Source organism: Balaenoptera borealis, assembly GCF_965194805.1.
Source record: "Balaenoptera borealis genome assembly, chromosome: 9".
Lineage (NCBI taxonomy): Eukaryota > Metazoa > Chordata > Mammalia > Artiodactyla > Balaenopteridae > Balaenoptera > Balaenoptera borealis.
The window spans coordinates 79,754,251-79,781,824 of record NC_138873.1 but is presented as its reverse complement, the minus strand read 5'-3'; positions in this window follow the sequence as shown (position 1 = coordinate 79,781,824).

Sequence of the window (27,574 nt, the reverse complement as noted above, 5' to 3'; positions counted from 1 at the left end):
TTCTCAGGTGAGAGGCCCATTGGTGCGCCTGCTGGATTGAATGGTACCTCAATTTTTCGTTTTCAACGCAGCTCCTTTCTGTTCTCATTATTAGCGTTTAACCCTTTTACATCTCACCAGCAGCTAGAGGGTACAGAGTTCTCTAAAACCCCTTCAGCATTTATTGTTTGTAGACTTTTTGCCAATGGTCAGTCGACTGGTGTGAGTTGAAAACATTTTGTAGATTAGATTGCATGAGTCTAATACTTCCTGAGGTGGAGCGTTTATCCATTTTCCTTTCTTTAAAAAGAGAGTGAGTAAAACTTACCTCTTCATACTATCTTCTTGAAAATTTTGCCTGTTTTGAATTTTTTTTATCCATTCCCTACCTCAGCACAATTTTGAGGGCAGGTGTCTTTACAGCTCTGAGTCCTTGTGAATGGTAAGTGACCATTAGCAGTGGGTTAAAAGCTGCTCTTGTGGGAATCGGCCACAAGGCGGCAGCATTTCTCCTTTACCAAATCTGGTTACTAGGGCAACAGAGCCTTACTGGAAGTGGTGTTCTAGGTGGTAAATTAGAATGGAATGTGCGAGGAAAAAGCCCTTTAAGTTTATGTCTCATTACCTCTTGTTGGTATTTTGAACTTAATTTTTATTTTTTATCACAGCAAACTTGATTACAATGTTTTGTTTGTTCTAGGTGTGCAAGATGTGGTTCTTTCACACATATGCATATATCTATTCTTCTTCGGATCCTTTTCCCATGTAGGTTATGACACAATGTTGAGTAGTCTTCTCTTGGTATTGCGTAGGTCTTTGGTGATTATATATTTCACATGTGTTTGTATCTCTCTGTTAACCTCAATATGGTAATGTATCCAATCCTCACACCTTTCCATTTGGTGAACCATAAGTTTTTTTAATGAATCTATGATAGTGTTTCTCTGTGGAAATATCTTTGTATCATTTTTTAGGTAACACCTATATGTGATATGATAGGATATGTGTCTTTCGCTTTCTCACTTACTCCAAGTTGACTGATTACTTCTCGACTCATCTATGGTGCTGCAAATGGCATTGTTTCATTTTTTCACTAGCTCCTATTCCATCTGTACAGGTAGCAGTTCTTCTTTGTCCACCCATCTGTCGGTGGACTTTTTGGTTACTTCCATATCTTGGCTATTGTAATACTATGCAATGTAGATTTGCGTGCCTGTGTCCTTTCAGTTCTGTCTTCTTAGTTTATAGGTCCAAGAATAGGTCTGCTGGATCATATGGTAGCTGAATGTTTACCTTTTATAGGCAGCTCTATTCTGTTCTCCTTAGTGGCTTTTTCCAGGTTACATCCCACTTAAAGTGGAGGGTATGTATTTCTTCCCAGCACCTTCAGCATTTATTCTTTGTAGTTTTTGCTGATGGTTATTCTGAGTGGTGTGAGCTGATACCTCTTTGTGGTTGAATTTGCATGTGTCTCATAATGCGTTGAAGTTGAGCGTTAAGACATGTCCATTTTATTTTTCGAGCTGTGATTAGAGCTTATTACTTCAAAGTGTTTTCTTAAAGTATGTGTCACCATTTGAAATATTTTGGCCATTATCTCCCTCAAGACATTTTGAGGGCAGGTTTCATTTACAGCCCTGCAGTACTTGTTCATATGAAGTGACCATTAGCTCAGGCTTTAAACCTGCTTTTGCAGGTAACGGCCAGAGAGCGGCAGCCTTTCTACGTTCTCCATGCTGGTACTAGGGAAACAGACCTACCGGCCAGTGGTATTCTTCGGTTATAAATTAGAGTGCAATGTGCCCGGGTAAACCCACAAATGTTGATGTCTCCTTGCTTTTGTTTGTTTTTAAATTTAATTTATATTTATTATTAGAGTAATATTCCATTGTGTACGTGGACCACTTCTTCTTGGTGCATTCCTCGGTTGATGGACATTTTCATTGCTTCCAAGTGCTGGCTATGGTAAATATTGCTGGCGTACAGGTTTGCCCGCCTGTCACTTTTTCAGTCTCATTTTCTCAGGTGATAGGCCAAGCAGTGGTTGTGATTGATTGACTGGTAGCTCAATATTTCCCTTTTCAAAGCACCTACTTTGTGTTTTCATTAGTGGCTCTTTACATGCCCCCCCCCTACAACCGAGGGTACGCATTTCTCCACACTCCCTTCACCGTTTATTTTTGGCAGCATTTTTCCTAATGGCCATTCTGACTGCTGTGAGCTGATAGGTTTTTGTAATATGGGTATGCATGTCATTAAAAATTTTTTAAATTCATCATATTCCTACGCCTTTTTCTTTTCTCTTAAAAGAAAAAACCGTGAGTACAATAGAGCTCTTGAAACTGTCTTCTTCGAAGGTTGCCCTCTTTTGAATTTTTTGGTCGATTTTTGACCCCAGAAATTTTCTAGAGGGCAGGTGCCATTTACAGAACTGCAAGTTGGTGAAAATTTAGTGACCTTTTGCAGTGGGTTCAAAGCTGCTGTTGTGGGAAACGGCCACAAGGAGGTAGCATTTCTCCATTCCCCAAGCTGGGTCCTAGGGCAGCAGAGCCTTTCTGGAAGTCATTGTCCTAGGTTGTAAATTAGAATGGAATTTGCCAGGAGAAATCCCCTTAAGTTTATGTCTCATTACTTCTTCTTGGTTTTTAAATTTTTTTTTAATCTGGGTAAAGTTTAGAATATTGTTTGTCCTAGGTGTACACAATCTGGTCCATTTGTACATTATGTATGTCTATTAATGTACAGATCCTCTTCCCATGTAAAATATTACAGTGTTCCGTCGACCTCCCTTGCTATATGTTCGGTCTTTTTGATACATGTATATAATATGTATTTGTATATGTATAGTAACACTAATCCTCATTTCTCAATTTCCCCCCTCCTTTCCTTTTAGATGAGCATAGTTTGTTTTGTTTTCTAAGCCTGTGAGTGTCTTTCTCTTTGGAAATATGTTCATCTGTGTCAGTTATTAGGTAATGCCATAAGTGATAATATAGGCTATAGGTCTTTTGCTTTCCGACCTACTTCATGTTTTGTGATTATCTCCAGGCTCATCTATGGTGCCCCAAAGAGTAGTGCTTCAAAGTTTTCCAAGGCTAATATTCCATTGTGTACATGGACCACTTCTTCTTGGTGCATTCCTCTGTTGATGGACATTTTCGTTGCTTCCAAGTGTTGCCTATGGTAAATATTGCTGGAGTGCAGGATTGCCAGCCTGTGATTTTTGATTTTCATTTTCTCAGGTGATAGACCCAGCAGTGGTTATGATTGATTGACTGGTATGGTAGCTCAACGTTTACCTTTTCAAGGCACCTCAATTGTGCTTTCATTTGTGGCTCTTACCACGTCCCCCTTAGAATCGAGGGTACGCATTGCTCCACAATCACATCAGCATTTATTTTTGGCAGCATTTTTGTTGATGGCCATTCTGACTGGTGTGAGCTGATAGGTTTTTGTAATTTGGGTTTACATGTCTGTAAAAATTCCTACAATTCATCATTTTTCCACGCCTTTTTGTTTTCTGTTAAAAGAAAAAAGAAAAAAAGTGTGAGTATAATATACCTCTTCAAATTTTCTTTTTGGAAGGTTGCACTCTAGAATTTTTGGGTTGATTTTCGACCTCAGTATTTTTTGGAGGGCAGGTGTCATTTACAGACCTGCAATTGGTGAATATTTAGTGACCTTTTGCAGTGGGTTTAAAACTGCTGTTGTGGGAAACGGCCACAAGGATGCAGCATTTCTCCATTCCCAAATCTGGGTACTAGGGCAGCACAGCCGTTCTGGAAGTCGTTTGCCTAGGTTGTAAATTTGAATGGAATGTGCCAGGAAAACCCCCCATAAGTTTATGTCTCATTACTCCTAGTTCGTTGTTTTAATTTTTTCAATTGGGGTAATGGTTAGAATGTTGCTTGTCCAAGGTGTACATCTACATATTCTATATACCTATTTATGTAGAGATCCTCTTCCCGTGTAAATTATTACACAGTGTTCCCTAAACCTTCCTTGCTATATGGTCGGTCTTTTTGATATATGTATATAATATGTATTTGTATACATATGGTAACGCTAATCTTCATTTATCCATTCCCCCCACCTTTCCTTTTAGATAAGCATAGTTTTTTTTTAATAAGTCTGTGATTGACTTTCTCTGTGGAATTATGTTCATTTGTGTCAGTTATTAGATAACGCCTATAAGTGATATCATAGGATATAGGACTTTTGCTTTCCGACTTACCTCATGTTCTGTGATTATCTCCAAGATCATCTATGGTGCCTCAAAGAGCAGTGTTTCATTGTTTTCCATGGCTAGTATTCATTGTGTACATGGACCACTTCTTCTTTATCCTTTCATCTGTTGATGGACATTTTGGTTGCTTCACTGTCTTGTCTATTGTGAATAAGGCTGCAGTGCAACTTTTGCAGCCCGGGTCTTCATTCTGGTCTTCTCAGGTGAGAGGCCCATTGGTGCGCCTGCTGGATTGAATGGTACCTCAATTTTTCGTTTTCAACGCAGCTCCTTTCTGTTCTCATTATTAGCGTTTAACCCTTTTACATCTCACCAGCAGCTAGAGGGTACACAGTTCTCTAAAACCCCTTCAGCATTTATTGTTTGTAGACTTTTTGCCAATGGTCAGTCGACTGGTGTGAGTTGAAAACATTTTGTAGATTAGATTGCATGAGTCTAATACTTCCTGAGGTGGAGCGTTTATCCATTTTCCTTTCTTTAAAAAGAGAGTGAGTAAAACTTACCTCTTCATACTATCTTCTTGAAAATTTTGCCTGTTTTGAATTTTTTTTATCCATTCCCTACCTCAGCACAATTTTGAGGGCAGGTGTCTTTACAGCTCTGAGTCCTTGTGAATGGTAAGTGACCATTAGCAGTGGGTTAAAAGCTGCTCTTGTGGGAATCGGCCACAAGGCGGCAGCATTTCTCCTTTACCAAATCTGGTTACTAGGGCAACAGAGCCTTACTGGAAGTGGTGTTCTAGGTGGTAAATTAGAATGGAATGTGCGAGGAAAAAGCCCTTTAAGTTTATGTCTCATTACCTCTTGTTGGTATTTTGAACTTAATTTTTATTTCTTATCACAGCAAACTTGATTACAATGTTTTGTTTGTTCTAGGTGTGCAAGATGTGGTTCTTTCACACATATGCATATATCTATTCTTCTTCGGATCCTTTTCCCATGTAGGTTATGACACAATGTTGAGTAGTCTTCTCTTGGTATTGCGTAGGTCTTTGGTGATTATGTATTTCACATGTGTTTGTATCTCTCTGTTAACCTCAATATGGTAATGTATCCAATCCTCACACCTTTCCATTTGGTGACCCATAAGTTTTTTTAATGAATCTATGATAGTGTTTCTCTGTGGAAATATCTTTGTATCATTTTTTAGGTAACACCTATATGTGATATGATAGGATATGTGTCTTTCGCTTTCTCACTTACTCCAAGTTGACTGATTACTTCTCGACTCATCTATGGTGCTGCAAATGGCATTGTTTCATTTTTTCACTAGCTCCTATTCCATCTGTACAGGTAGCAGTTCTTCTTTGTCCACCCATCTGTCGGTGGACTTTTTGGTTACTTCCATATCTTGGCTATTGTAATACTATGCAATGTAGATTTGCGTGCCTGTGTCCTTTCAGTTCTGTCTTCTTAGTTTATAGGTCCAAGAATAGGTCTGCTGGATCATATGGTAGCTGAATGTTTACCTTTTATAGGCAGCTCTATTCTGTTCTCCTTAGTGGCTTTTTCCAGGTTACATCCCACTTAAAGTGGAGGGTATGTATTTCTTACCAGCACCTTCAGCATTTATTCTTTGTAGTTTTTGCTGATGGTTATTCTGAGTGGTGTGAGCTGATACCTCTTTGTGGTTGAATTTGCATGTGTCTCATAATGCGTTGAAATTGAGCGTTAAGACATGTCCATTTTATTTTTCGAGCTGTGATTAGAGCTTATTACTTCAAAGTGTTTTCTTAAAGTATGTGTCACCATTTGAAATATTTTGGCCATTATCTCCCTCAAGACATTTTGAGGGCAGGTTTCATTTACAGCCCTGCAGTACTTGTTCATATGAAGTGACCATTAGCTCAGGCTTTAAACCTGCTTTTGCAGGTAACGGCCAGAGAGCGGCAGCCTTGCTACGTTCTCCATGCTGGTACTAGGGAAACAGACCTACCGGCCAGTGGTATTCTTCGGTTATAAATTAGAGTGCAATGTGCCCGGGTAAACCCACAAATGTTGATGTCTCCTTGCTTTTGTTTGTTTTTAAATTTAATTTATATTTATTATTAGAGTAATATTCCATTGTGTACGTGGACCACTTCTTCTTGGTGCATTCCTCGGTTGATGGACATTTTCATTGCTTCCAAGTGCTGGCTATGGTAAATATTGCTGGCGTACAGGTTTGCCCGCCTGTCACTTTTTCAGTCTCATTTTCTCAGGTGATAGGCCAAGCAGTGGTTGTGATTGATTGACTGGTAGCTCAATATTTCCCTTTTCAAAGCACCTACTTTGTGTTTTCATTAGTGGCTCTTTACATGCCCCCCCCCCTACAACCGAGGGTACGCATTTCTCCACACTCCCTTCACCGTTTATTTTTGGCAGCATTTTTCCTAATGGCCATTCTGACTGCTGTGAGCTGATAGGTTTTTGTAATATGGGTATGCATGTCATTAAAAATTTTTTAAATTCATCATATTCCTACGCCTTTTTCTTTTCTCTTAAAAGAAAAAACCGTGAGTACAATATAGCTCTTGAAACTGTCTTCTTCGAAGGTTGCCCTCTTTTGAATTTTTTGGTCGATTTTTGACCCCAGAAATTTTCTGGAGGGCAGGTGCCATTTACAGAACTGCAAGTGGGTGAAAATTTAGTGACCTTTTGCAGTGGGTTCAAAGCTGCTGTTGTGGGAAACGGCCACAAGGAGGTAGCATTTCTCCATTCCCCAAGCTGGGTCCTAGGGCAGCAGAGCCTTTCTGGAAGTCATTGTCCTAGGTTGTAAATTAGAATGGAATTTGCCAGGAGAAATCCCCTTAAGTTTATGTCTCATTACTTCTTCTTGGTTTTTAAAATTTTTTTTAATCTGGGTAAAGTTTAGAATATTGTTTGTCCTAGGTGTACACAATCTGGTTCATTTGTACATTATGTATGTCTATTAATGTACAGATCCTCTTCCCATGTAAAATATTACAGTGTTCCGTCGACCTCCCTTGCTATATGTTCGGTCTTTTTGATACATGTATATAATATGTATTTGTATATGTATAGTAACACTAATCCTCATTTCTCAATTTCCCCCCTCCTTTCCTTTTAGATGAGCATAGTTTGTTTTGTTTTCTAAGCCTGTGAGTGTCTTTCTCTTTGGAAATATGTTCATCTGTGTCAGTTATTAGGTAATGCCATAAGTGATAATATAGGCTATAGGTCTTTTGCTTTCCGACCTACTTCATGTTTTGTGATTATCTCCAGGCTCATCTATGGTGCCCCAAAGAGTAGTGCTTCAAAGTTTTCCAAGGCTAATATTCCATTGTGTACATGGACCACTTCTTCTTGGTGCATTCCTCTGTTGATGGACATTTTCGTTGCTTCCAAGTGTTGCCTATGGTAAATATTGCTGGAGTGCAGGATTGCCAGCCTGTGATTTTTGATTTTCATTTTCTCAGGTGATAGACCCAGCAGTGGTTATGATTGATTGACTGGTATGGTAGCTCAACGTTTACCTTTTCAAGGCACCTCAATTGTGCTTTCATTTGTGGCTCTTACCACGTCCCCCTTAGAATCGAGGGTACGCATTGCTCCACAATCACGTCAGCATTTATTTTTGGCAGCATTTTTGTTGATGGCCATTCTGACTGGTGTGAGCTGATAGGTTTTTGTAATTTGGGTTTACATGTCTGTAAAAATTCCTACAATTCATCATTTTTCCACGCCTTTTTGTTTTCTGTTAAAAGAAAAAAGAAAAAAAGTGTGAGTATAATATACCTCTTCAAATTTTCTTTTTGGAAGGTTGCACTCTAGAATTTTTGGGTTGATTTTCGACCTCAGTATTTTTTGGAGGGCAGGTGTCATTTACAGACCTGCAATTGGTGAATATTTAGTGACCTTTTGCAGTGGGTTTAAAACTGCTGTTGTGGGAAACGGCCACAAGGATGCAGCATTTCTCCATTCCCAAATCTGGGTACTAGGGCAGCACAGCCGTTCTGGAAGTCGTTTGCCTAGGTTGTAAATTTGAATGGAATGTGCCAGGAAAACCCCCCATAAGTTTATGTCTCATTACTCCTAGTTCGTTGTTTTAATTTTTTCAATTGGGGTAATGGTTAGAATGTTGCTTGTCCAAGGTGTACATCTACATATTCTATATACCTATTTATGTAGAGATCCTCTTCCCGTGTAAATTATTACACAGTGTTCCCTAAACCTTCCTTGCTATATGGTCGGTCTTTTTGATATATGTATATAATATGTATTTGTATACATATGGTAACGCTAATCTTCATTTATCCATTCCCCCCACCTTTCCTTTTAGATAAGCATAGTTTTTTTTTAATAAGTCTGTGATTGACTTTCTCTGTGGAATTATGTTCATTTGTGTCAGTTATTAGATAACGCCTATAAGTGATATCATAGGATATAGGACTTTTGCTTTCCGACTTACCTCATGTTCTGTGATTATCTCCAAGATCATCTATGGTGCCTCAAAGAGCAGTGTTTCATTGTTTTCCATGGCTAGTATTCATTGTGTACATGGACCACTTCTTCTTTATCCTTTCATCTGTTGATGGACATTTTGGTTGCTTCACTGTCTTGTCTATTGTGAATAAGGCTGCAGTGCAACTTTTGCAGCCCGGGTCTTCATTCTGGTCTTCTCAGGTGAGAGGCCCATTGGTGCGCCTGCTGGATTGAATGGTACCTCAATTTTTCGTTTTCAACGCAGCTCCTTTCTGTTCTCATTATTAGCGTTTAACCCTTTTACATCTCACCAGCAGCTAGAGGGTACACAGTTCTCTAAAACCCCTTCAGCATTTATTGTTTGTAGACTTTTTGCCAATGGTCAGTCGACTGGTGTGAGTTGAAAACATTTTGTAGATTAGATTGCATGAGTCTAATACTTCCTGAGGTGGAGCGTTTATCCATTTTCCTTTCTTTAAAAAGAGAGTGAGTAAAACTTACCTCTTCATACTATCTTCTTGAAAATTTTGCCTGTTTTGAATTTTTTTTATCCATTCCCTACCTCAGCACAATTTTGAGGGCAGGTGTCTTTACAGCTCTGAGTCCTTGTGAATGGTAAGTGACCATTAGCAGTGGGTTAAAAGCTGCTCTTGTGGGAATCGGCCACAAGGCGGCAGCATTTCTCCTTTACCAAATCTGGTTACTAGGGCAACAGAGCCTTACTGGAAGTGGTGTTCTAGGTGGTAAATTAGAATGGAATGTGCGAGGAAAAAGCCCTTTAAGTTTATGTCTCATTACCTCTTGTTGGTATTTTGAACTTAATTTTTATTTTTTATCACAGCAAACTTGATTACAATGTTTTGTTTGTTCTAGTTGTGCAAGATGTGGTTCTTTCACACATATGCATATATCTATTCTTCTTCGGATCCTTTTCCCATGTAGGTTATGACACAATGTTGAGTAGTCTTCTCTTGGTATTGCGTAGGTCTTTGGTGATTATATATTTCACATGTGTTTGTATCTCTCTGTTAACCTCAATATGGTAATGTATCCAATCCTCACACCTTTCCATTTGGTGAACCATAAGTTTTTTTAATGAATCTATGATAGTGTTTCTCTGTGGAAATATCTTTGTATCATTTTTTAGGTAACACCTATATGTGATATGATAGGATATGTGTCTTTCGCTTTCTCACTTACTCCAAGTTGACTGATTACTTCTCGACTCATCTATGGTGCTGCAAATGGCATTGTTTCATTTTTTCACTAGCTCCTATTCCATCTGTACAGGTAGCAGTTCTTCTTTGTCCACCCATCTGTCGGTGGACTTTTTGGTTACTTCCATATCTTGGCTATTGTAATACTATGCAATGTAGATTTGCGTGCCTGTGTCCTTTCAGTTCTGTCTTCTTAGTTTATAGGTCCAAGAATAGGTCTGCTGGATCATATGGTAGCTGAATGTTTACCTTTTATAGGCAGCTCTATTCTGTTCTCCTTAGTGGCTTTTTCCAGGTTACATCCCACTTAAAGTGGAGGGTATGTATTTCTTCCCAGCACCTTCAGCATTTATTCTTTGTAGTTTTTGCTGATGGTTATTCTGAGTGGTGTGAGCTGATACCTCTTTGTGGTTGAATTTGCATGTGTCTCATAATGCGTTGAAATTGAGCGTTAAGACATGTCCATTTTATTTTTCGAGCTGTGATTAGAGCTTATTACTTCAAAGTGTTTTCTTAAAGTATGTGTCACCATTTGAAATATTTTGGCCATTATCTCCCTCAAGACATTTTGAGGGCAGGTTTCATTTACAGCCCTGCAGTACTTGTTCATATGAAGTGACCATTAGCTCAGGCTTTAAACCTGCTTTTGCAGGTAACGGCCAGAGAGCGGCAGCCTTTCTACGTTCTCCATGCTGGTACTAGGGAAACAGACCTACCGGCCAGTGGTATTCTTCGGTTATAAATTAGAGTGCAATGTGCCCGGGTAAACCCACAAATGTTGATGTCTCCTTGCTTTTGTTTGTTTTTAAATTTAATTTATATTTATTATTAGAGTAATATTCCATTGTGTACGTGGACCACTTCTTCTTGGTGCATTCCTCGGTTGATGGACATTTTCATTGCTTCCAAGTGCTGGCTATGGTAAATATTGCTGGCGTACAGGTTTGCCCGCCTGTCACTTTTTCAGTCTCATTTTCTCAGGTGATAGGCCAAGCAGTGGTTGTGATTGATTGACTGGTAGCTCAATATTTCCCTTTTCAAAGCACCTACTTTGTGTTTTCATTAGTGGCTCTTTACATGCCCCCCCCCCCTACAACCGAGGGTACGCATTTCTCCACACTCCCTTCACCGTTTATTTTTGGCAGCATTTTTCCTAATGGCCATTCTGACTGCTGTGAGCTGATAGGTTTTTGTAATATGGGTATGCATGTCATTAAAAATTTTTTAAATTCATCATATTCCTACGCCTTTTTCTTTTCTCTTAAAAGAAAAAACCGTGAGTACAATAGAGCTCTTGAAACTGTCTTCTTCGAAGGTTGCCCTCTTTTGAATTTTTTGGTCGATTTTTGACCCCAGAAATTTTCTGGAGGGCAGGTGCCATTTACAGAACTGCAAGTTGGTGAAAATTTAGTGACCTTTTGCAGTGGGTTCAAAGCTGCTGTTGTGGGAAACGGCCACAAGGAGGTAGCATTTCTCCATTCCCCAAGCTGGGTCCTAGGGCAGCAGAGCCTTTCTGGAAGTCATTGTCCTAGGTTGTAAATTAGAATGGAATTTGCCAGGAGAAATCCCCTTAAGTTTATGTCTCATTACTTCTTCTTGGTTTTTAAATTTTTTTTTAATCTGGGTAAAGTTTAGAATATTGTTTGTCCTAGGTGTACACAATCTGGTCCATTTGTACATTATGTATGTCTATTAATGTACAGATCCTCTTCCCATGTAAAATATTACAGTGTTCCGTCGACCTCCCTTGCTATATGTTCGGTCTTTTTGATACATGTATATAATATGTATTTGTATATGTATAGTAACACTAATCCTCATTTCTCAATTTCCCCCCTCCTTTCCTTTTAGATGAGCATAGTTTGTTTTGTTTTCTAAGCCTGTGAGTGTCTTTCTCTTTGGAAATATGTTCATCTGTGTCAGTTATTAGGTAATGCCATAAGTGATAATATAGGCTATAGGTCTTTTGCTTTCCGACCTACTTCATGTTTTGTGATTATCTCCAGGCTCATCTATGGTGCCCCAAAGAGTAGTGCTTCAAAGTTTTCCAAGGCTAATATTCCATTGTGTACATGGACCACTTCTTCTTGGTGCATTCCTCTGTTGATGGACATTTTCGTTGCTTCCAAGTGTTGCCTATGGTAAATATTGCTGGAGTGCAGGATTGCCAGCCTGTGATTTTTGATTTTCATTTTCTCAGGTGATAGACCCAGCAGTGGTTATGATTGATTGACTGGTATGGTAGCTCAACGTTTACCTTTTCAAGGCACCTCAATTGTGCTTTCATTTGTGGCTCTTACCACGTCCCCCTTAGAATCGAGGGTACGCATTGCTCCACAATCACGTCAGCATTTATTTTTGGCAGCATTTTTGTTGATGGCCATTCTGACTGGTGTGAGCTGATAGGTTTTTGTAATTTGGGTTTACATGTCTGTAAAAATTCCTACAATTCATCATTTTTCCACGCCTTTTTGTTTTCTGTTAAAAGAAAAAAGAAAAAAAGTGTGAGTATAATATACCTCTTCAAATTTTCTTTTTGGAAGGTTGCACTCTAGAATTTTTGGGTTGATTTTCGACCTCAGTATTTTTTGGAGGGCAGGTGTCATTTACAGACCTGCAATTGGTGAATATTTAGTGACCTTTTGCAGTGGGTTTAAAACTGCTGTTGTGGGAAACGGCCACAAGGATGCAGCATTTCTCCATTCCCAAATCTGGGTACTAGGGCAGCACAGCCGTTCTGGAAGTCGTTTGCCTAGGTTGTAAATTTGAATGGAATGTGCCAGGAAAACCCCCCATAAGTTTATGTCTCATTACTCCTAGTTCGTTGTTTTAATTTTTTCAATTGGGGTAATGGTTAGAATGTTGCTTGTCCAAGGTGTACATCTACATATTCTATATACCTATTTATGTAGAGATCCTCTTCCCGTGTAAATTATTACACAGTGTTCCCTAAACCTTCCTTGCTATATGGTCGGTCTTTTTGATATATGTATATAATATGTATTTGTATACATATGGTAACGCTAATCTTCATTTATCCATTCCCCCCACCTTTCCTTTTAGATAAGCATAGTTTTTTTTTAATAAGTCTGTGATTGACTTTCTCTGTGGAATTATGTTCATTTGTGTCAGTTATTAGATAACGCCTATAAGTGATATCATAGGATATAGGACTTTTGCTTTCCGACTTACCTCATGTTCTGTGATTATCTCCAAGATCATCTATGGTGCCTCAAAGAGCAGTGTTTCATTGTTTTCCATGGCTAGTATTCATTGTGTACATGGACCACTTCTTCTTTATCCTTTCATCTGTTGATGGACATTTTGGTTGCTTCACTGTCTTGTCTATTGTGAATAAGGCTGCAGTGCAACTTTTGCAGCCCGGGTCTTCATTCTGGTCTTCTCAGGTGAGAGGCCCATTGGTGCGCCTGCTGGATTGAATGGTACCTCAATTTTTCGTTTTCAACGCAGCTCCTTTCTGTTCTCATTATTAGCGTTTAACCCTTTTACATCTCACCAGCAGCTAGAGGGTACACAGTTCTCTAAAACCCCTTCAGCATTTATTGTTTGTAGACTTTTTGCCAATGGTCAGTCGACTGGTGTGAGTTGAAAACATTTTGTAGATTAGATTGCATGAGTCTAATACTTCCTGAGGTGGAGCGTTTATCCATTTTCCTTTCTTTAAAAAGAGAGTGAGTAAAACTTACCTCTTCATACTATCTTCTTGAAAATTTTGCCTGTTTTGAATTTTTTTTATCCATTCCCTACCTCAGCACAATTTTGAGGGCAGGTGTCTTTACAGCTCTGAGTCCTTGTGAATGGTAAGTGACCATTAGCAGTGGGTTAAAAGCTGCTCTTGTGGGAATCGGCCACAAGGCGGCAGCATTTCTCCTTTACCAAATCTGGTTACTAGGGCAACAGAGCCTTACTGGAAGTGGTGTTCTAGGTGGTAAATTAGAATGGAATGTGCGAGGAAAAAGCCCTTTAAGTTTATGTCTCATTACCTCTTGTTGGTATTTTGAACTTAATTTTTATTTCTTATCACAGCAAACTTGATTACAATGTTTTGTTTGTTCTAGGTGTGCAAGATGTGGTTCTTTCACACATATGCATATATCTATTCTTCTTCGGATCCTTTTCCCATGTAGGTTATGACACAATGTTGAGTAGTCTTCTCTTGGTATTGCGTAGGTCTTTGGTGATTATGTATTTCACATGTGTTTGTATCTCTCTGTTAACCTCAATATGGTAATGTATCCAATCCTCACACCTTTCCATTTGGTGACCCATAAGTTTTTTTAATGAATCTATGATAGTGTTTCTCTGTGGAAATATCTTTGTATCATTTTTTAGGTAACACCTATATGTGATATGATAGGATATGTGTCTTTCGCTTTCTCACTTACTCCAAGTTGACTGATTACTTCTCGACTCATCTATGGTGCTGCAAATGGCATTGTTTCATTTTTTCACTAGCTCCTATTCCATCTGTACAGGTAGCAGTTCTTCTTTGTCCACCCATCTGTCGGTGGACTTTTTGGTTACTTCCATATCTTGGCTATTGTAATACTATGCAATGTAGATTTGCGTGCCTGTGTCCTTTCAGTTCTGTCTTCTTAGTTTATAGGTCCAAGAATAGGTCTGCTGGATCATATGGTAGCTGAATGTTTACCTTTTATAGGCAGCTCTATTCTGTTCTCCTTAGTGGCTTTTTCCAGGTTACATCCCACTTAAAGTGGAGGGTATGTATTTCTTCCCAGCACCTTCAGCATTTATTCTTTGTAGTTTTTGCTGATGGTTATTCTGAGTGGTGTGAGCTGATACCTCTTTGTGGTTGAATTTGCATGTGTCTCATAATGCGTTGAAATTGAGCGTTAAGACATGTCCATTTTATTTTTCGAGCTGTGATTAGAGCTTATTACTTCAAAGTGTTTTCTTAAAGTATGTGTCACCATTTGAAATATTTTGGCCATTATCTCCCTCAAGACATTTTGAGGGCAGGTTTCATTTACAGCCCTGCAGTACTTGTTCATATGAAGTGACCATTAGCTCAGGCTTTAAACCTGCTTTTGCAGGTAACGGCCAGAGAGCGGCAGCCTTGCTACGTTCTCCATGCTGGTACTAGGGAAACAGACCTACCGGCCAGTGGTATTCTTCGGTTATAAATTAGAGTGCAATGTGCCCGGGTAAACCCACAAATGTTGATGTCTCCTTGCTTTTGTTTGTTTTTAAATTTAATTTATATTTATTATTAGAGTAATATTCCATTGTGTACGTGGACCACTTCTTCTTGGTGCATTCCTCGGTTGATGGACATTTTCATTGCTTCCAAGTGCTGGCTATGGTAAATATTGCTGGCGTACAGGTTTGCCCGCCTGTCACTTTTTCAGTCTCATTTTCTCAGGTGATAGGCCAAGCAGTGGTTGTGATTGATTGACTGGTAGCTCAATATTTCCCTTTTCAAAGCACCTACTTTGTGTTTTCATTAGTGGCTCTTTACATGCCCCCCCCCCTACAACCGAGGGTACGCATTTCTCCACACTCCCTTCACCGTTTATTTTTGGCAGCATTTTTCCTAATGGCCATTCTGACTGCTGTGAGCTGATAGGTTTTTGTAATATGGGTATGCATGTCATTAAAAATTTTTTAAATTCATCATATTCCTACGCCTTTTTTTTTCTCTTAAAAGAAAAAACCGTGAGTACAATATAGCTCTTGAAACTGTCTTCTTCGAAGGTTGCCCTCTTTTGAATTTTTTGGTCGATTTTTGACCCCAGAAATTTTCTGGAGGGCAGGTGCCATTTACAGAACTGCAAGTGGGTGAAAATTTAGTGACCTTTTGCAGTGGGTTCAAAGCTGCTGTTGTGGGAAACGGCCACAAGGAGGTAGCATTTCTCCATTCCCCAAGCTGGGTCCTAGGGCAGCAGAGCCTTTCTGGAAGTCATTGTCCTAGGTTGTAAATTAGAATGGAATTTGCCAGGAGAAATCCCCTTAAGTTTATGTCTCATTACTTCTTCTTGGTTTTTAAAATTTTTTTTAATCTGGGTAAAGTTTAGAATATTGTTTGTCCTAGGTGTACACAATCTGGTTCATTTGTACATTATGTATGTCTATTAATGTACAGATCCTCTTCCCATGTAAAATATTACAGTGTTCCGTCGACCTCCCTTGCTATATGTTCGGTCTTTTTGATACATGTATATAATATGTATTTGTATATGTATAGTAACACTAATCCTCATTTCTCAATTTCCCCCCTCCTTTCCTTTTAGATGAGCATAGTTTGTTTTGTTTTCTAAGCCTGTGAGTGTCTTTCTCTTTGGAAATATGTTCATCTGTGTCAGTTATTAGGTAATGCCATAAGTGATAATATAGGCTATAGGTCTTTTGCTTTCCGACCTACTTCATGTTTTGTGATTATCTCCAGGCTCATCTATGGTGCCCCAAAGAGTAGTGCTTCAAAGTTTTCCAAGGCTAATATTCCATTGTGTACATGGACCACTTCTTCTTGGTGCATTCCTCTGTTGATGGACATTTTCGTTGCTTCCAAGTGTTGCCTATGGTAAATATTGCTGGAGTGCAGGATTGCCAGCCTGTGATTTTTGATTTTCATTTTCTCAGGTGATAGACCCAGCAGTGGTTATGATTGATTGACTGGTATGGTAGCTCAACGTTTACCTTTTCAAGGCACCTCAATTGTGCTTTCATTTGTGGCTCTTACCACGTCCCCCTTAGAATCGAGGGTACGCATTGCTCCACAATCACGTCAGCATTTATTTTTGGCAGCATTTTTGTTGATGGCCATTCTGACTGGTGTGAGCTGATAGGTTTTTGTAATTTGGGTTTACATGTCTGTAAAAATTCCTACAATTCATCATTTTTCCACGCCTTTTTGTTTTCTGTTAAAAGAAAAAAGAAAAAAAGTGTGAGTATAATATACCTCTTCAAATTTTCTTTTTGGAAGGTTGCACTCTAGAATTTTTGGGTTGATTTTCGACCTCAGTATTTTTTGGAGGGCAGGTGTCATTTACAGACCTGCAATTGGTGAATATTTAGTGACCTTTTGCAGTGGGTTTAAAACTGCTGTTGTGGGAAACGGCCACAAGGATGCAGCATTTCTCCATTCCCAAATCTGGGTACTAGGGCAGCACAGCCGTTCTGGAAGTCGTTTGCCTAGGTTGTAAATTTGAATGGAATGTGCCAGGAAAACCCCCCATAAGTTTATGTCTCATTACTCCTAGTTCGTTGTTTTAATTTTTTCAATTGGGGTAATGGTTAGAATGTTGCTTGTCCAAGGTGTACATCTACATATTCTATATACCTATTTATGTAGAGATCCTCTTCCCGTGTAAATTATTACACAGTGTTCCCTAAACCTTCCTTGCTATATGGTCGGTCTTTTTGATATATGTATATAATATGTATTTGTATACATATGGTAACGCTAATCTTCATTTATCCATTCCCCCCACCTTTCCTTTTAGATAAGCATAGTTTTTTTTTAATAAGTCTGTGATTGACTTTCTCTGTGGAATTATGTTCATTTGTGTCAGTTATTAGATAACGCCTATAAGTGATATCATAGGATATAGGACTTTTGCTTTCCGACTTACCTCATGTTCTGTGATTATCTCCAAGATCATCTATGGTGCCTCAAAGAGCAGTGTTTCATTGTTTTCCATGGCTAGTATTCATTGTGTACATGGACCACTTCTTCTTTATCCTTTCATCTGTTGATGGACATTTTGGTTGCTTCACTGTCTTGTCTATTGTGAATAAGGCTGCAGTGCAACTTTTGCAGCCCGGGTCTTCATTCTGGTCTTCTCAGGTGAGAGGCCCATTGGTGCGCCTGCTGGATTGAATGGTACCTCAATTTTTCGTTTTCAACGCAGCTCCTTTCTGTTCTCATTATTAGCGTTTAACCCTTTTACATCTCACCAGCAGCTAGAGGGTACACAGTTCTCTAAAACCCCTTCAGCATTTATTGTTTGTAGACTTTTTGCCAATGGTCAGTCGACTGGTGTGAGTTGAAAACATTTTGTAGATTAGATTGCATGAGTCTAATACTTCCTGAGGTGGAGCGTTTATCCATTTTCCTTTCTTTAAAAAGAGAGTGAGTAAAACTTACCTCTTCATACTATCTTCTTGAAAATTTTGCCTGTTTTGAATTTTTTTTATCCATTCCCTACCTCAGCACAATTTTGAGGGCAGGTGTCTTTACAGCTCTGAGTCCTTGTGAATGGTAAGTGACCATTAGCAGTGGGTTAAAAGCTGCTCTTGTGGGAATCGGCCACAAGGCGGCAGCATTTCTCCTTTACCAAATCTGGTTACTAGGGCAACAGAGCCTTACTGGAAGTGGTGTTCTAGGTGGTAAATTAGAATGGAATGTGCGAGGAAAAAGCCCTTTAAGTTTATGTCTCATTACCTCTTGTTGGTATTTTGAACTTAATTTTTATTTTTTATCACAGCAAACTTGATTACAATGTTTTGTTTGTTCTAGGTGTGCAAGATGTGGTTCTTTCACACATATGCATATATCTATTCTTCTTCGGATCCTTTTCCCATGTAGGTTATGACACAATGTTGAGTAGTCTTCTCTTGGTATTGCGTAGGTCTTTGGTGATTATATATTTCACATGTGTTTGTATCTCTCTGTTAACCTCAATATGGTAATGTATCCAATCCTCACACCTTTCCATTTGGTGAACCATAAGTTTTTTTAATGAATCTATGATAGTGTTTCTCTGTGGAAATATCTTTGTATCATTTTTTAGGTAACACCTATATGTGATATGATAGGATATGTGTCTTTCGCTTTCTCACTTACTCCAAGTTGACTGATTACTTCTCGACTCATCTATGGTGCTGCAAATGGCATTGTTTCATTTTTTCACTAGCTCCTATTCCATCTGTACAGGTAGCAGTTCTTCTTTGTCCACCCATCTGTCGGTGGACTTTTTGGTTACTTCCATATCTTGGCTATTGTAATACTATGCAATGTAGATTTGCGTGCCTGTGTCCTTTCAGTTCTGTCTTCTTAGTTTATAGGTCCAAGAATAGGTCTGCTGGATCATATGGTAGCTGAATGTTTACCTTTTATAGGCAGCTCTATTCTGTTCTCCTTAGTGGCTTTTTCCAGGTTACATCCCACTTAAAGTGGAGGGTATGTATTTCTTCCCAGCACCTTCAGCATTTATTCTTTGTAGTTTTTGCTGATGGTTATTCTGAGTGGTGTGAGCTGATACCTCTTTGTGGTTGAATTTGCATGTGTCTCATAATGCGTTGAAATTGAGCGTTAAGACATGTCCATTTTATTTTTCGAGCTGTGATTAGAGCTTATTACTTCAAAGTGTTTTCTTAAAGTATGTGTCACCATTTGAAATATTTTGGCCATTATCTCCCTCAAGACATTTTGAGGGCAGGTTTCATTTACAGCCCTGCAGTACTTGTTCATATGAAGTGACCATTAGCTCAGGCTTTAAACCTGCTTTTGCAGGTAACGGCCAGAGAGCGGCAGCCTTTCTACGTTCTCCATGCTGGTACTAGGGAAACAGACCTACCGGCCAGTGGTATTCTTCGGTTATAAATTAGAGTGCAATGTGCCCGGGTAAACCCACAAATGTTGATGTCTCCTTGCTTTTGTTTGTTTTTAAATTTAATTTATATTTATTATTAGAGTAATATTCCATTGTGTACGTGGACCACTTCTTCTTGGTGCATTCCTCGGTTGATGGACATTTTCATTGCTTCCAAGTGCTGGCTATGGTAAATATTGCTGGCGTACAGGTTTGCCCGCCTGTCACTTTTTCAGTCTCATTTTCTCAGGTGATAGGCCAAGCAGTGGTTGTGATTGATTGACTGGTAGCTCAATATTTCCCTTTTCAAAGCACCTACATTGTGTTTTCATTAGTGGCTCTTTACATACCCCCCCCCTTACAACCGAGGGTACGCATTTCTCCACACTCCCTTCACCGTTTATTTTTGGCAGCATTTTTCCTAATGGCCATTCTGACTGCTGTGAGCTGATAGGTTTTTGTAATATGGGTATGCATGTCATTAAAAATTTTTTAAATTCATCATATTCCTACGCCTTTTTCTTTTCTCTTAAAAGAAAAAACCGTGAGTACAATATAGCTCTTGAAACTGTCTTCTTCGAAGGTTGCCCTCTTTTGAATTTTTTGGTCGATTTTTGACCCCAGAAATTTTCTGGAGGGCAGGTGCCATTTACAGAACTGCAAGTTGGTGAAAATTTAGTGACCTTTTGCAGGGGATTCAAAGCTGCTGTTGTGGGAAATGGCCACAAGGAGGTAGCATTTCTCCATTCCCCAAGCTGGGTCCTAGGGCAGCAGAGCCTTTCTGGAAGTCATTGTCCTAGGTTGTAAATTAGAATGGAATTTGCCAGGAGAAATCCCCTTAAGTTTATGTCTCATTACTTCTTCTTGGTTTTTAAAATTTTTTTTAATCTGGGTAAAGTTTAGAATATTGTTTGTCCTAGGTGTACACAATCTGGTCCATTTGTACATTATGTATGTCTATTAATGTACAGATCCTCTTCCCATGTAAAATATTACAGTGTTCCGTCGACCTCCCTTGCTATATGTTCGGTCTTTTTGATACATGTATATAATATGTATTTGTATATGTATAGTAACACTCACCTTCATTCTCAATTTCCCCCCTCCTTTCCTTTTAGATGAGCATAGTTTGTTTTCTAAGCCTGTGAGTGTCTTTCTCTTTGGAAATATGTTCATCTGTGTCAGTTATTAGGTAATGCCATAAGTGATAATATAGGCTATAGGTCTTTTGCTTTCCGACCTACTTCATGTTTTGTGATTATCTCCAGGCTCATCTATGGTGCCCCAAAGAGTAGTGCTTCAAAGTTTTCCAAGGCTAATATTCCATTGTGTACATGGACCACTTCTTCTTGGTGCATTCCTCTGTTGATGGACATTTTCGTTGCTTCCAAGTGTTGCCTATGGTAAATATTGCTGGAGTGCAGGATTGCCAGCCTGTGATTTTTGATTTTCATTTTCTCAGGTGATAGACCCAGCAGTGGTTATGATTGATTGACTGGTATGGTAGCTCAACGTTTACCTTTTCAAGGCACCTCAATTGTGCTTTCATTTGTGGCTCTTACCACGTCCCCCTTAGAATCGAGGGTACGCATTGCTCCACAATCACGTCAGCATTTATTTTTGGCAGCATTTTTGTTGATGGCCATTCTGACTGGTGTGAGCTGATAGGTTTTTGTAATTTGGGTTTACATGTCTGTAAAAATTCCTACAATTCATCATTTTTCCACGCCTTTTTGTTTTCTGTTAAAAGAAAAAAGAAAAAAAGTGTGAGTATAATATACCTCTTCAAATTTTCTTTTTGGAAGGTTGCACTCTAGAATTTTTGGGTTGATTTTCGACCTCAGTATTTTTTGGAGGGCAGGTGTCATTTACAGACCTGCAATTGGTGAATATTTAGTGACCTTTTGCAGTGGGTTTAAAACTGCTGTTGTGGGAAACGGCCACAAGGATGCAGCATTTCTCCATTCCCAAATCTGGGTACTAGGGCAGCACAGCCGTTCTGGAAGTCGTTTGCCTAGGTTGTAAATTTGAATGGAATGTGCCAGGAAAACCCCCCATAAGTTTATGTCTCATTACTCCTAGTTCGTTGTTTTAATTTTTTCAATTGGGGTAATGGTTAGAATGTTGCTTGTCCAAGGTGTACATCTACATATTCTATATACCTATTTATGTAGAGATCCTCTTCCCGTGTAAATTATTACACAGTGTTCCCTAAACCTTCCTTGCTATATGGTCGGTCTTTTTGATATATGTATATAATATGTATTTGTATACATATGGTAACGCTAATCTTCATTTATCCATTCCCCCCACCTTTCCTTTTAGATAAGCATAGTTTTTTTTTAATAAGTCTGTGATTGACTTTCTCTGTGGAATTATGTTCATTTGTGTCAGTTATTAGATAACGCCTATAAGTGATATCATAGGATATAGGACTTTTGCTTTCCGACTTACCTCATGTTCTGTGATTATCTCCAAGATCATCTATGGTGCCTCAAAGAGCAGTGTTTCATTGTTTTCCATGGCTAGTATTCATTGTGTACATGGACCACTTCTTCTTTATCCTTTCATCTGTTGATGGACATTTTGGTTGCTTCACTGTCTTGTCTATTGTGAATAAGGCTGCAGTGCAACTTTTGCAGCCCGGGTCTTCATTCTGGTCTTCTCAGGTGAGAGGCCCATTGGTGCGCCTGCTGGATTGAATGGTACCTCAATTTTTCGTTTTCAACGCAGCTCCTTTCTGTTCTCATTATTAGCGTTTAACCCTTTTACATCTCACCAGCAGCTAGAGGGTACACAGTTCTCTAAAACCCCTTCAGCATTTATTGTTTGTAGACTTTTTGCCAATGGTCAGTCGACTGGTGTGAGTTGAAAACATTTTGTAGATTAGATTGCATGAGTCTAATACTTCCTGAGGTGGAGCGTTTATCCATTTTCCTTTCTTTAAAAAGAGAGTGAGTAAAACTTACCTCTTCATACTATCTTCTTGAAAATTTTGCCTGTTTTGAATTTTTTTATCCATTCCCTACCTCAGCACAATTTTGAGGGCAGGTGTCTTTACAGCTCTGAGTCCTTGTGAATGGTAAGTGACCATTAGCAGTGGGTTAAAAGCTGCTCTTGTGGGAATCGGCCACAAGGCGGCAGCATTTCTCCTTTACCAAATCTGGTTACTAGGGCAACAGAGCCTTACTGGAAGTGGTGTTCTAGGTGGTAAATTAGAATGGAATGTGCGAGGAAAAAGCCCTTTAAGTTTATGTCTCATTACCTCTTGTTGGTATTTTGAACTTAATTTTTATTTTTTATCACAGCAAACTTGATTACAATGTTTTGTTTGTTCTAGGTGTGCAAGATGTGGTTCTTTCACACATATGCATATATCTATTCTTCTTCGGATCCTTTTCCCATGTAGGTTATGACACAATGTTGAGTAGTCTTCTCTTGGTATTGCGTAGGTCTTTGGTGATTATATATTTCACATGTGTTTGTATCTCTCTGTTAACCTCAATATGGTAATGTATCCAATCCTCACACCTTTCCATTTGGTGAACCATAAGTTTTTTTAATGAATCTATGATAGTGTTTCTCTGTGGAAATATCTTTGTATCATTTTTTAGGTAACACCTATATGTGATATGATAGGATATGTGTCTTTCGCTTTCTCACTTACTCCAAGTTGACTGATTACTTCTCGACTCATCTATGGTGCTGCAAATGGCATTGTTTCATTTTTTCACTAGCTCCTATTCCATCTGTACAGGTAGCAGTTCTTCTTTGTCCACCCATCTGTCGGTGGACTTTTTGGTTACTTCCATATCTTGGCTATTGTAATACTATGCAATGTAGATTTGCGTGCCTGTGTCCTTTCAGTTCTGTCTTCTTAGTTTATAGGTCCAAGAATAGGTCTGCTGGATCATATGGTAGCTGAATGTTTACCTTTTATAGGCAGCTCTATTCTGTTCTCCTTAGTGGCTTTTTCCAGGTTACATCCCACTTAAAGTGGAGGGTATGTATTTCTTCCCAGCACCTTCAGCATTTATTCTTTGTAGTTTTTGCTGATGGTTATTCTGAGTGGTGTGAGCTGATACCTCTTTGTGGTTGAATTTGCATGTGTCTCATAATGCGTTGAAGTTGAGCGTTAAGACATGTCCATTTTATTTTTCGAGCTGTGATTAGAGCTTATTACTTCAAAGTGTTTTCTTAAAGTATGTGTCACCATTTGAAATATTTTGGCCATTATCTCCCTCAAGACATTTTGAGGGCAGGTTTCATTTACAGCCCTGCAGTACTTGTTCATATGAAGTGACCATTAGCTCAGGCTTTAAACCTGCTTTTGCAGGTAACGGCCAGAGAGCGGCAGCCTTTCTACGTTCTCCATGCTGGTACTAGGGAAACAGACCTACCGGCCAGTGGTATTCTTCGGTTATAAATTAGAGTGCAATGTGCCCGGGTAAACCCACAAATGTTGATGTCTCCTTGCTTTTGTTTGTTTTTAAATTTAATTTATATTTATTATTAGAGTAATATTCCATTGTGTACGTGGACCACTTCTTCTTGGTGCATTCCTCGGTTGATGGACATTTTCATTGCTTCCAAGTGCTGGCTATGGTAAATATTGCTGGCGTACAGGTTTGCCCGCCTGTCACTTTTTCATTCTCATTTTCTCAGGTGATAGGCCAAGCAGTGGTTGTGATTGATTGACTGGTAGCTCAATATTTCCCTTTTCAAAGCACCTACATTGTGTTTTCATTAGTGGCTCTTTACATGCCCCCCCCTTACAACCGAGGGTACGCATTTCTCCACACTCCCTTCACCGTTTATTTTTGGCAGCATTTTTCCTAATGGCCATTCTGACTGCTGTGAGCTGATAGGTTTTTGTAATATGGGTATGCATGTCATTAAAAATTTTTTAAATTCATCATATTCCTACGCCTTTTTCTTTTCTCTTAAAAGAAAAAACCGTGAGTACAATATAGCTCTTGAAACTGTCTTCTTCGAAGGTTGCCCTCTTTTGAATTTTTTGGTCGATTTTTGACCCCAGAAATTTTCTGGAGGGCAGGTGCCATTTACAGAACTGCAAGTGGGTGAAAATTTAGTGACCTTTTGCAGGGGATTCAAAGCTGCTGTTGTGGGAAATGGCCACAAGGAGGTAGCATTTCTCCATTCCCCAAGCTGGGTCCTAGGGCAGCAGAGCCTTTCTGGAAGTCATTGTCCTAGGTTGTAAATTAGAATGGAATTTGCCAGGAGAAATCCCCTTAAGTTTATGTCTCATTACTTCTTCTTGGTTTTTAAAATTTTTTTTAATCTGGGTAAAGTTTAGAATATTGTTTGTCCTAGGTGTACACAATCTGGTCCATTTGTACATTATGTATGTCTATTAATGTACAGATCCTCTTCCCATGTAAAATATTACAGTGTTCCGTCGACCTCCCTTGCTATATGTTCGGTCTTTTTGATACATGTATATAATATGTATTTGTATATGTATAGTAACACTCACCTTCATTCTCAATTTCCCCCCTCCTTTCCTTTTAGATGAGCATAGTTTGTTTTCTAAGCCTGTGAGTGTCTTTCTCTTTGGAAATATGTTCATCTGTGTCAGTTATTAGGTAATGCCATAAGTGATAATATAGGCTATAGGTCTTTTGCTTTCCGACCTACTTCATGTTTTGTGATTATCTCCAGGCTCATCTATGGTGCCCCAAAGAGTAGTGCTTCAAAGTTTTCCAAGGCTAATATTCCATTGTGTACATGGACCACTTCTTCTTGGTGCATTCCTCTGTTGATGGACATTTTCGTTGCTTCCAAGTGTTGCCTATGGTAAATATTGCTGGAGTGCAGGATTGCCAGGCTGTGATTTTTGATTTTCATTTTCTCAGGTGATAGACCCAGCAGTGGTTATGATTGATTGACCGGTATGGTAGCTCAACGTTTACCTTTTCAAGGCACCTCAATTGTGCTTTCATTTGTGGCTCTTACCACGTCCCCCTTAGAATCGAGGGTACGCATTGCTCCACAATCACGTCAGCATTTATTTTTGGCAGCATTTTTGTTGATGGCCATTCTGACTGGTGTGAGCTGATAGGTTTTTGTAATTTGGGTTTACATGTCTGTAAAAATTCCTACAATTCATCATTTTTCCACGCCTTTTTGTTTTCTGTTAAAAGAAAAAAGAAAAAAAGTGTGAGTATAATATACCTCTTCAAATTTTCTTTTTGGAAGGTTGCACTCTAGAATTTTTGGGTTGATTTTCGACCTCAGTATTTTTTGGAGGGCAGGTGTCATTTACAGACCTGCAATTGGTGAATATTTAGTGACCTTTTGCAGTGGGTTTAAAACTGCTGTTGTGGGAAACGGCCACAAGGATGCAGCATTTCTCCATTCCCAAATCTGGGTACTAGGGCAGCACAGCCGTTCTGGAAGTCGTTTGCCTAGGTTGTAAATTTGAATGGAATGTGCCAGGAAAACCCCCCATAAGTTTATGTCTCATTACTCCTAGTTCGTTGTTTTAATTTTTTCAATTGGGGTAATGGTTAGAATGTTGCTTGTCCAAGGTGTACATCTACATATTCTATATACCTATTTATGTAGAGATCCTCTTCCCGTGTAAATTATTACACAGTGTTCCCTAAACCTTCCTTGCTATATGGTCGGTCTTTTTGATATATGTATATAATATGTATTTGTATACATATGGTAACGCTAATCTTCATTTATCCATTCCCCCCACCTTTCCTTTTAGAGAAGCATAGTTTTTTTTTAATAAGTCTGTGATTGACTTTCTCTGTGGAATTATGTTCATTTGTGTCAGTTATTAGATAACGCCTATAAGTGATATCATAGGATATAGGACTTTTGCTTTCCGACTTACCTCATGTTCTGTGATTATCTCCAAGATCATCTATGGTGCCTCAAAGAGCAGTGTTTCATTGTTTTCCATGGCTAGTATTCATTGTGTACATGGACCACTTCTTCTTTATCCTTTCATCTGTTGATGGACATTTTGGTTGCTTCACTGTCTTGTCTATTGTGAATAAGGCTGCAGTGCAACTTTTGCAGCCCGGGTCTTCATTCTGGTCTTCTCAGGTGAGAGGCCCATTGGTGCGCCTGCTGGATTGAATGGTACCTCAATTTTTCGTTTTCAACGCAGCTCCTTTCTGTTCTCATTATTAGCGTTTAACCCTTTTACATCTCACCAGCAGCTAGAGGGTACACAGTTCTCTAAAACCCCTTCAGCATTTATTGTTTGTAGACTTTTTGCCAATGGTCAGTCGACTGGTGTGAGTTGAAAACATTTTGTAGATTAGATTGCATGAGTCTAATACTTCCTGAGGTGGAGCGTTTATCCATTTTCCTTTCTTTAAAAAGAGAGTGAGTAAAACTTACCTCTTCATACTATCTTCTTGAAAATTTTGCCTGTTTTGAATTTTTTTTATCCATTCCCTACCTCAGCACAATTTTGAGGGCAGGTGTCTTTACAGCTCTGAGTCCTTGTGAATGGTAAGTGACCATTAGCAGTGGGTTAAAAGCTGCTCTTGTGGGAATCGGCCACAAGGCGGCAGCATTTCTCCTTTACCAAATCTGGTTACTAGGGCAACAGAGCCTTACTGGAAGTGGTGTTCTAGGTGGTAAATTAGAATGGAATGTGCGAGGAAAAAGCCCTTTAAGTTTATGTCTCATTACCTCTTGTTGGTATTTTGAACTTAATTTTTATTTTTTATCACAGCAAACTTGATTACAATGTTTTGTTTGTTCTAGGTGTGCAAGATGTGGTTCTTTCACACATATGCATATATCTATTCTTCTTCGGATCCTTTTCCCATGTAGGTTATGACACAATGTTGAGTAGTCTTCTCTTGGTATTGCGTAGGTCTTTGGTGATTATATATTTCACATGTGTTTGTATCTCTCTGTTAACCTCAATATGGTAATGTATCCAATCCTCACACCTTTCCATTTGGTGACCCATAAGTTTTTTTAATGAATCTATGATAGTGTTTCTCTGTGGAAATATCTTTGTATCATTTTTTAGGTAACACCTATATGTGATATGATAGGATATGTGTCTTTCGCTTTCTCACTTACTCCAAGTTGACTGATTACTTCTCGACTCATCTATGGTGCTGCAAATGGCAT